The sequence below is a fragment of the Thalassophryne amazonica genome, chromosome 16, assembly GCF_902500255.1.
Source record: "Thalassophryne amazonica chromosome 16, fThaAma1.1, whole genome shotgun sequence".
In the NCBI taxonomy this organism is placed as follows: domain Eukaryota; kingdom Metazoa; phylum Chordata; class Actinopteri; order Batrachoidiformes; family Batrachoididae; genus Thalassophryne; species Thalassophryne amazonica.
Window position 1 is genome coordinate 50,483,002 of NC_047118.1, and position 11,661 is coordinate 50,494,662.

Consider the following 11,661-nt stretch of genomic DNA (forward strand, 5'->3'; position numbering starts at 1 on the left):
ATGCTGGTGTTCTATGGCAAATGGCAGTCGAGCTCCACGGAGCTGGTCAGTGAGCACAAAACCCACTACAGGACGTCAGGCCCTCAGGCCACCCTCATGAAGTCTGCTTCTGATTGTTTGATCAGAGATGTTCACACCAGTGTCCTGCTGGAGGTCATTTTGTAGGGCTCTGGCAGTGCTCATCCTGTTCCTCCTTACACAACAGAGCAGGTACTGGTCCTGCTGATGGGTTAAGGACCAACTACGGCCCTGTCCAGCTCTCCTAGAGTAACTGCCTCCTGGAATTTACTCCTTGCGCTTGAGCCTGTGCTGGGAGAGGTGCCATCCTGGAGGAGCTGTGTAACCTCTGTAGGGTCCAGGTGCCGCACCATGCCACGAGTCGTGACACTGACCAAAGCCAAATGCAAAATAGTGAAAAAAAATCAGTCAACAAAGATGAGGAGGGAAAAATGTCAGTGGCCTCCAACTGTAAAACCTTTCCTGTTTTGGGTGTCATCTCATTGTTGCCCTTCTAGTGCACCTGTTGTTAATTTCATTACCACCAAAGTTGAAACTGATTAATAACCCCTCTGCTATTTAACTAACCAGATCAATATCCCAGAAGTTAAATTGACTTGATGCTATACTCTGACTAAAGTGTTCCTTTAATTTTTTTGAGCAGACACACACACATATATACACACACACACACACACAGATATATATATTATACAATATAAACGCAACACTTTTGGTTTGCTCCCATTTGTATGAGATGAATTCAAGATCTAAAACTTTTTCCACATACACAATATCACCATTTCCCCTCAAATATTGTTCACAAACCAGTCTAAATCTGTGATAGTGAGCACTTCTCCTTTGCTGAGATAATCCATCCCACCTCACAGTGTGCCATATCAAGATGCTGATTAGACACCATGATTAGTGCACAGGTGTGCCTTAGAACTGCCCACAATAAAAGGCCACTCTGAAAGGTGCAGTTTTATCACGCCGCCAATGCCACAGATGTCGCAAGATTTGAGGGAGCGTGCAATTGGCATGCTGACAGCAGGAAGGTCAACCAGAGCTGTTGCTCGTGTAGTTGAATGTTCATTTCTCTACCATAGCCGTCTCCAAAGGCGTTCAGAGAATTTGGCAGTACCTCCAACCAGCCTCACAACCGCAGACCACGTGTAACCACACCAGCCCAGGACCTCCACATCCAGCATGTTCACCTCCAAGATCGTCTGAGACCAGCCACTCGGACAGCTGCTGGAACAATCGGTTTGCATAACCAAAGAATTTCTGCACAAACTGTCAGAAACTGTCTCAGGGAAGCTCATCTGCATGCTCGTCGTCCTCATCTGGGTCTCGACCTGACTCCAGTTCGTCGTTGTAACCGATTTGAGTGGGCAAATGCTCACATTCGCTGCCGTTTGGCACGTTGGAGAGGTGTTCTCTTCACGGATGATGCGAAGGAGATGTGTTGCACTGCATGAGGCAAATGGTGGTCACACCAGATACTGACTGGTTTCCCCCCCCCCCCCCCCCCCAGTAAAACAAAACTGCACCTTTCAGAGTGGCCTTTTATTGTGGGCAGTCTAAGGCACACCTGTGCACTAATCATGGTGTCTAATCAGCATCTTGATATGGCACACCTGTGAGGTGGGATGGATTATCTCAGCAAAGGAGAAGTGCTCACTATCACAGATTTAGACTGGTTTGTGAACAATATTTGAGGGAAATGGTGATATTGTGTATGTGGAAAAAGTTTTAGATCTTTGAGTTAATCTCATGCAAAATGGGAGCAAAACCAAAAGTGTTGCGTTTATATTTTTGTTGAGTGTGTGTGTATATATATATATATATATCTATATATATATATATATATATATATATATATATATATTCTTTCTACATGGCAAAACTCGCCCCACTAATCCTTCTACTCAAATTCCACAAATAAATAACTTTCTATTAATAACTTTAGCCTTCCTATCTATACTAGTAGGTGGTTGGGGTGGCCTCAACCAAATACAATTACATACAGCGTATATACATAGGCGTATACATATATCCATCCATCCATCCATCCATTTTCTTCCACTTTATCCGGAGTCAGGTCGCGGGGGCAGCAGATCAAGCAAAGCCGCCCAGACCTCCCGATCCACACACACCTCCCCCTCCTCCAGGGGAACCCCAAGGCGTTCTCAAGCCAGCCGAGAGATGTAGTCCCTCCAGCGTGTCCTGGGTCTTCCCCGGGGCCTCCTCCCAATGGGACGTGCCCGGAACACCTCTCCAGCGAGGCGTCCAGGGGGCATCCGGAAAAGATGCCTGAGCCACCTCAACTGATTCCTTTCGATGTGAAGGAGCAGCGGCTCGACTCCAAGCTCCTCCCGAGTGACCGAGTGCCTCACCCTATCTCTAAGGGAGCGCCCAGCCACCCTGCGGAGGAAACTCATCTCGGCCGCCTGTACTCGCGATCTCGTTCTTTCAGTCATGAGCCAAATCTTATGAGCATAGGTGAGGATCGGAACGTAGATCGGTCGGTAAATTGAGAGCTTTGCCCCCCTACTCAGCTCTCTCTTCACCACGACGGTCCGATACAGCGACCGCATCACTGCAGATGCTGCACCGATCCGTCTATCAATCTCACGCTCCATCCGTCCCTCACTTGTGAACAAGACCCCGAGACACTTAAACTCCTCCACTTGAGGCAAGGACATTCCACCGACCTGAAGAGGGCAAAGCACCTTTTTCCAGTCGAGAACCATGGCCTTGGATTTGGAGGTGGTGATTTTCATCCCGGACGCTTCACACTCGGCTGCAAACTGCCCCAGTGCACGCTGAAGGTCCTGATTTGACGAAGCCAACAGAACCACATCGTCCGCAAACAGCAGAGACGAGATTCTGTGGTTCCCAAACCAGACCCCCTCTACACCTGGCTGTGCCTAGAAATTCTGTCCATAAAATTGAACAGAACCGGTGACAACGGGCAGCCCTGGCAGAGGCCAACGTGCACTGGAAACAGGTTTGACTTACTACCGGCAATGCAAACCAAGCTCCTGCTGCGGTCGTACAGGGACCAAATAGCCCTTAGCAAAGGACCCCGGACCCCGTACTCCCAGAGCACTCCCCACAGGGTGCCCCGAGGGACACGGTCGAACGTCTCTCCAGATCCACAAAACAATGTGGACTGGTTGGGCGAACTCCCATGAACCCTCGAGCACCCGATGGAGCGTGTAGAGCTGGTCCAGTGTGCCGCGACCAGGATGAAAACCACACTGCTCCTCCTGAATCCGAGGTTCGACCATCGGTCGAATTCTCCTCTCCAGTACTCTGGAATAGACCTTACCGGGGAGGATGAGGAGTGTGATCCCCCTATAGTTGGAACACACCCTCCGGTCCCCCTTCTTAAACAGAGGGACCACCACCCCGGTCTGCCAATCCAGAGGCACTGTCCCCGATCGCCACGCGATGTTGCAGAGGCATGTCAGCCAAGACAGTCCCACAACAGCCAGAGACTTAAGGTACTCAGGACGGATTTCATCCACTCCAGGAGCCGTGCCACCGATGAGCTTTCTAACCTCGGTGACTTTGGCCTGGGTAATGGATGAGTCCGCCTCTGAGTCCTCAGTCTCTGCTTCCTCTCGAAAGTGTGTGTGTGTGTGTGTGTGTGTGTGGTGTGTGTGTGTGTGTGTGTGTGTGTTGTGTGTGGTGTGTGTGTGTGTGTGTGTGTGTGTGTGTGTGTGTGTGTGTGTGTGTAAAACCTTTCCTTCTAACAACACTCAATAAGGGTTTGGGAACTGAGGACACTAACTGTTGAAGCTTTGTAGGTGGAATTCTTTCCCATTCTTTCTTGATGTACGACTTCAGTTGTTCAAAGTCTGGTGTCTCCATTGTCATATTTTGTGCTTCTTAACACACCACACATTTTCAATGGGCGACAGGTCTGAACTGCAGGCAGGCCAGTCTAGTACCCGCACTCTTTTACTACGAAGCCACGTGCAGAATGTGGCTTGGCATTGTCTTGCTGAAATAAGCAGGGACGTCCCTGAAAAAGATGTTGCTTGGATGGCAGCATGTGTTGCTCCAAAACCTGGATGTACGTTTCAGCATTCATGGTGCCATCACAGATGTGTCAGTTGCCCATGTCATGGGCACTAACACACTCCCATACCATCACAGATGCTGGCTTTTGAATTTTGCCCTGTTAACAATCTGGTTGGTCTTTTTCCTCTTTTGTCCAGAGGACATGACGTCTATAATTTCCAAAAACAATCTGAAATGTGGACTCATCAGACCACAGCACTTTTCCACTTTGCATCTCTCCATTTCATGAGCTTGGCATCATTTCTGGATGTATGTATGATGTATGTCTTTCGCTTTGCATGGTAGAGTTTTAACTTGCACTTGTAGATGTAGTGACAACTGTGTAAACTGACAATGGTTTTCTGAAGTGTTCCTGAGCCCACGCGTAACATCCTTTACACAATGATGTCGTTTTAATGCAGTGCTGCCTGAGGGATCGAAAGTCATGGGCATTCAATGTTGGTTTTCGGCCTTGTCGCTTACGTGTAAAGTTCTCCAGATTCTCTGAATCTTCTGATTATATTGGACTGTAGATGGAATCACTAAATTCTTTGCAATTGAACGTTGAGAAACATTGTTCTTAACTGTTGGACTATTTTTTTTATGCAGTTGTTCACAAAGTGGTGATCCTCACCCCATCTTTACTTGTGAACAGCTGAGTCTTTGGAGATGCTCCTTATATATGCAATCATGACCTCACCTGTTTCCAATTAACCTGTTCACCTGGACTAACAAGGATAAAAGGTCAGAAATCAACTCCTTGATCCCAATTCCTTTGATCCTTATTACAGTATCACAGCAAAACAGAAACAAACACATCAACAACAATGTAACCTCTTTGACACGGTTCAGAGAGCAAAGATGTCTGATCAGGATAAAAGATCAGTAATCACAGAGGACTGATTAGGATCACTGGTATGAATCAGGATCAAGTATGAGTAATCTGGAACAAAGACAAGGGTCAGGATCACAGGGTTAGCAATTAGGATCAAAGATAAGCAATCAGATAAAGATTGGGATCAGGATCAAAGGTCAGCGTCTAAGAATGTCTGCAAAATCATCAAAGGAATGACCCTGCCACATAACATTAAAATGGTGGTAGAGACTTAAACAAAGGACCTTTGGACCTTCATAGAGGTTTGCATTCTCTGAATGTCATTCTAGTTTTGAGTCTGGTTTTATTTTATTTTATTTATTATTTTCTTGGCTCTATTTCACTTTGCATGTGTTTTGTGGAACATAATATGCTTTTATTTTTTCCTAGTTTGGGAGGTCCTGCAGCTTATACTCTGGTGTGACAAAACATGCGCTCTTTCTTTATTAAAAATAATAACAGCTGTTTATATGGCGCTTTCCCAGGAATCAAAGCACTAAACAAAATAAACTCCAATAATAAAAAGAATCAATGCCAATAATAAAAGTACACTACAACAATGCACAAAAATGACAAATTAAAGAGCTGACAAAAAAATCAAATGGACACATTTTTATTATAGTGTTTCCAAAGCAGTGGGCTAGCAATCCCTATCATGTCAATTTAATTTGTTCAAACGGGATTAAATATCATGCGATATGTTGTCCAATGCACCTTTAATTGTCATCTTGCTTATTATTGGAATTTAACAGTCCTTTTGTTACACAGGAGCAGCAAAGTGGCTTAGTGGTTACCACTGTTGTGACTCTAAATTGACCATAGTTGTGCATGTGAATGTGTTTGTCGGTCTACATGTGGCCATGCGACAGACTGGTGTCCTGTCCAGGGTGTACCCCGACTCACACCTTACGACTGCTGGGATAGGCTCCAGCCCCACCGCGACCGTTGTTTGGCATAAGCAGATATAGAAAATTAATGAATGAATGAACGTTACACGGCACAGCCTGAGGGCTTCTTACATTAATCCACTATTTACCATGTTGCTGTGTGCCAGCAATCCGTGTTCATCTGATAAATTCTTTTGTTCAAACTTTATGACATACATGCAAAATGCTGTCCAGCACATGCTTATTGAACATTCTTTTGCTTGCTTTTCAAATTTAAACGTCCTTATGTTAAGTAATAGCAGGCTGTAGTGTGCAGGTGTAAAAATCCAAACCCTTGTTGATGTCATGACACCTAGGTAACGGATCAAGTAGGGGCTGCCTGATGGGGTGAAATACATTGCCCCATGGCCACTACGTTAGCCATGAAAGCCCAACAGGAATCCTGAACACAAGACAGCTAATGGTGATCTGGTGAAACAAGAAGTCCTTAAAAGCAAATCAGGTGGAGGAGGTGATGGCTTGTAACCCAATGGATGTGAAGGCACCAGCTCTGGGTCACCAGCTCTGCAGTAGAAAAACAAAAACATGAGTCATGAATTTGGCACATGAAACATATAAACCTTGAGGGACAACACAAATTTGGGTAGACCAGAAAGGCCAGCAGTTGCCATCTCACGCGAACTCCAGAAACTTGACCTCAAAATTGTCACTTTGAGTGAAACAAAAAGAACAGGAGAAGGCCAGCTACGGGAGGAGCAAGGGGGCTACACTTTCATCTGCAAAGAGCCTCCTGAGGAGAAACAATGAATCCACAGCATCAGTTTTGTCATCAAGAACTCTCTCCTTCCAAAAGTGACTGAACTCTCAGTGGGTGTCATCAAACACAGACATCGATGATGAGATCCAACACCAACTCAGCTGTGCAGGAAATGCCTTCAGCCTGCTATGCACATGTGTTTTCAACAACAGACCTTCGACACTGCTGTATGGATCTGAGACCTGGATCACCGAGCACCACCACCTGAAAACCCACAGTCAGTTCCACCGATGTTGCCTGAGGAGTGTCCTCCACATTAGGTGGGAAGATTACCGACTGCCGAGCATTGAGTGTGTCATCGTGGTGTGTGCCATCATCAAGAACCAGCTTCAATGGGTGGGTCACGTCGTTAGAGTGGACTGCGGCTGATTTCCCAAACTAATCTTCTACTTCCAGCTGAGCAAAGGAAAACAGTCCAGAGGAGGGCAGAAGAAATGTTACAAGGACCTCCTGAAGCACAACTTCAAAAGCTGCTTTGTCAACTGAAAGAACTGGAAGAACCCACGAGGGACCAAGCCTGCTGGTGAGCAATTATAGACATGGGAGTGGAAGTCATTGGGCCAACAAACACATGGGCGAAGAGGAGAAAGAGGAAGGAGAGAGAGGAAGATCCTGACCAGCAGAAGCTTCCTGCAGCAATCATGTGCAGCATTTATCAGAAACATGGCGCATCAAGACCTCTTCCATATTCATGATAAGTGTTCAGTACCAGTAATCCCATGCCCATATTTTCAATTTATTATTGCTGGATAGGGCAAGCCATTAGTCCTCTGTTTGTGCAGCAGCTCCAAGTTGAAAAAAACAGTTTGTGGTCATCTCACTGTGTCTTACAGTGTAGTGTCAATGCAATGACCAAAAAGCAGCGTATCAGTGGTGAGTTTTACAAAGATACTTACACCTTGCTAAGCTTTCAAAATCTGTGCATGTCCTCTGGCTGTTTTACAAAATAAAACTAAAAACAGCAGCAGCTAAAAACAGAGAACAGCAGCACGTACCGGAGCAAGTTAAAAACAAATACTGGGTACCGGTATACCCAACATGGTCATGGATTGACCATGTGGGTTATACCGGTACTTCAGTAACACTGTGATCTGGTATAGACCCCTATTTCAAACAGGATCTCTAGTTCACTGAACTTAAGCAGGTCCTATTCCTTGGGGTGAAACACAAGAAAAGCTCCTCAGTTCATAAAAGGGGTTTTTAAATGAAGGCTTAATGACCCGTCATTTAGCCAGTGGCGGGTACACGCCAATCATTAAGGCTTTTCTAAATGAAGGAGATGATCCAGAGGGACTGTTTTTACATCCTTCAAAGCATCAAAGCAGCAGTCATAACCCCAGATGTCTCAGCGCTCAGTGATCGTATAAGATAGCTTCTGCAACACCTTTTGTTCAGCATCAGCCTCTCAAGACACAAGCCAGCAGCCTGAGCTCAACCATACAACCAAACCAGCTGTATTTCACTTTGTTCTGCTGCTCCTTTCTCCATAGACTAAAACTCAAGCCAGTGTTCAACATGGGTTTCCTGTGTTGGAAGATGGGGCAGCAATGTGAAATTAGATGGAATCGAGAAGCACATGGAAAGACAGCGAAAAATGGTCAGAAAGAATGGATTGGAGGTTTATTGAAAGATGCATTTTAGGGTGATGTCTGTGGTCTGTTGGTCCATAACTTTCTGGTTGGTGACAAAAGTCCTTCTGAAAGGGCTATTTGGGTGTCCCATTGGCTTTTTCCAGTTGCTGGGATCTTCAGGATTGAGGACACCTGTGTGCCAGATCATGACAGTGAAACACACTAGATGACCAAAATTTTGTGGCTGATGCTTCCTTCCAATGCAGGTTATACTCCTGAACTAAGTCTCACTAAGTAACCCTTCCTTTGACCAAAAGTTTTTCCAGTGGTACCCAAGGATCCTCTGGAGAGACCTAGCACCCAACTTATCCAGTCACTGACTTAGTCACTTTGAGCAGATGGGATGAATTCATCAGTGAAATCACTTGCTGGAGTCAGTGGCTGCAAGGAAACCTGCACCCTCTCAGCCTGTCTTGGGGTTGAGAGGGACAAAGCGCAAAGGACAAGAAAATTCAGACTATTTTCCGTGACAACTATTTTATACACATCATTAGTTCAAGACTAATGATTTGTCAAATACTAACTCTACTCAGTAACATTAAAAGAGCTCATAGCACAGTGATTTTTCAGTTTTAATGCTACATTTTAACCACTGGTCGCGTGAGTCTCGGGACTATGGCTTAGCCAAAAACATGTTAGTAAGGCCACAAATCACACAATAATACATACCAGGGCTGTAAAGACTTGTACTCTCAATTCCTGTTAAGATATCAACATCACCAACTCCCTTCCGCGTCTATGCCTCCTGGTTGACCTTTCGGCCATTTTGTCAACACTGTGAACACTAGACTATATACTGGAAAACACTTTTGTGCCTATATATGGTTGCTTAGCTGCAACATTTCTGTCACTGGATGTTCTAACACTTCTGTGTTTTCTTTTTGTTTATTTGTTAGAACATGGGCAAAGCAATGTCACCCACAATGAGTTTGGTCTGCTTGAAGTTTCGTCCTACAATAAAACGAACTCCTGAAGGAGATTTTCTTCACCACTGTCATCAGTGCGTTTGCTCATAAGCTTTAAAACTTGCTTGTGCATAAAGCCTTGAGGCAAGCTAGGTTGTGATTATTAATAAATTAATAAATTGTGATGAATTAATACATTAAATTAACCTCATGACTCCATAACTTGCAGTGCAGGTACCTCAGTGGATAAGGAGCTGGTCTGTCAATATGTAGACCTGGGTTTGAATCCACTCATGCTATCTAGTGTTTCTTTGGACAGGACACTTAATCTGCACTGTCTCAGTCTGCCCAGCTACTTGCTTTGGACTGGCGTCTCTTCCAGGGGAAGTCATAGACTCACATCCGCTTCACGCTATGGAATCTGGAGATAAGCAGAATCCACTGTGCACATCTGTCCTTGGTTGTGTTACAAAGCTCCTGCACTCAAGTGAATGACGTCTCTTGAAAAAGTGAAGAAAATATTCTCTCGTACTTTGTGAAGCAAGGGTAAGTGTAGTTAACGGACAGTCTTAAATTTTACACACAGTGGAATGCCACCCAGAGGTTTTTCACAGGCCACAAGTGGAGCATTGTGACATAAACAGCTCTCAGATGTTACAGTCAAGTACATAAAGGTGTCATACATGTCATGGAGGCAGGTTACCAAGCTCATTCTGAACACTTCAAAGAAGCTGGAAAAATCTCCCCACACGACGTCTCAGCTCCCCCAATAACCGACACACAGGCAATTTAAATCTCTCATGTCACCAATGAAAATCTTCAGTGGGTAACACTGATATCAGTGGCTACAGTTTAAACCGCCACACATAGGTGGGCAAGTGTCAAGATGACAGCAGGATATTCCCAACAAGTCTTAACAGCTTTGTTCTAGGAAGATCCTGAGTGGAGATTTACCTGTTGGAATGTGGGCCCAAATCGCAGCCTGCACATTAAACATCCAGCACGAGCAAAATCCAATACACAACGCAGATATGATTAGCTGGTGATAGGTGTTAAACATTCTTTTAAAGTTGCTTTGGGTACAGGCAGAGTCGTGTTGCACGACCGTGTCCGCATGTTGACAGCTTTACGCCTTGTGGTACTGTACTTTAACTGCTGCCTTGAATAAACCCCAAAAGCCGCTGACTTTTACCACTTGCTATATAAACTCTAGTCTCAGAGAAAGGCTGGACTGGATATACGTATATGTAAAGCTCCAACCCCACCCCCCCCCCACCACCTAAGCCTCAGAGCCTTTTTAAAAACCTGACTAAGCTTCATTTTTCTGACATACTTTTGTCCAACAGTACCTCTGGACCAAGACCAGGATCCATCGTTTTGGGACCAGTGAGACCGTCACTCAAATGCTCACTGACCTCAACAGTCTCTTGGAGCTTTCACCTGTGAGGCTGAAGGACATCTGAGAGAGTTTACTGAGTTATGAAGTTGTGTGACAGAGGTGTAGGGCACTACTGTTTTCTTTTCAGGAGAATTACAGGTCTACAGGTTTGGAGTACCGGTGCTTCTGGTCTTATTGTTTGGTTGTGACACCCTCGAACATCAAACAGTTGAGCTAAATGGTGACTGCATGCTTTTGGTAAGAGGTAAAATCAATGAGTAGTGTTGAGTGACTTTGGACTTTATCTGATAATTGGGCACATGGTCTATGCCACAGAGCATAAAGCCATTTGGGGAATGCCCAGTTAATTTTTGCTATTTAGGGGTGTTGGGGCGTGTCATTTCAATGACTTCCTGGGTCCTATTCACAAAGCCTCCTAGTACAAAAAGTTGCTCTTTGAATTGTGAGCATTCCTTTTGATAATGCAAGAGCAAATCCACATAAGAGTTACTCAGAAAGCATCTTAACCTCTAAAATAGCTCCAACGGTGAAAAACTGTTCAGTGTAGTGGAGATGACTTTTTAGAGGCAGAAGAGATGTGCTTCAGACAATGGAATGACTTGGAATGACGAGTTATGAAAATGCAACAATCAGTCAATTTCCCTGGTGGAAGTCACTGAGGCTAGTCAAACAACTCCACAGTGGCAAAGCCCCAGGGGGTTGATGAGATCCGTCCAGAAATGCTGAAGGCTCTGGGTGTGGAGGGACTGTCTTGGATGAGATGTCTCTTCAACATTGCATGGAGGTCTGGGACAGTCACTAAGGAGTGTAAACTGGGGTTGTGGTCCCCATATTTAAAAAAAGGGGACCAGAGGACGAGTGCCAATTACAGGGGCATCACCCTACTCAGCCTCCCTGGAAGTCTATTCCAGGGTGCTGAACAAGAGGGTTTGGCAGATAGTTGAACCTCTGATTGAAGAGGGAAAGATGCAGGTTCTGTCCTGGCCATGGAACAACTGACCAGCTCTTCACTCTCACAGGGATCCTGGAGGGGCTCTGGGAGTATGCCCATCCAGTCTACAGGAGAAGGCATACACA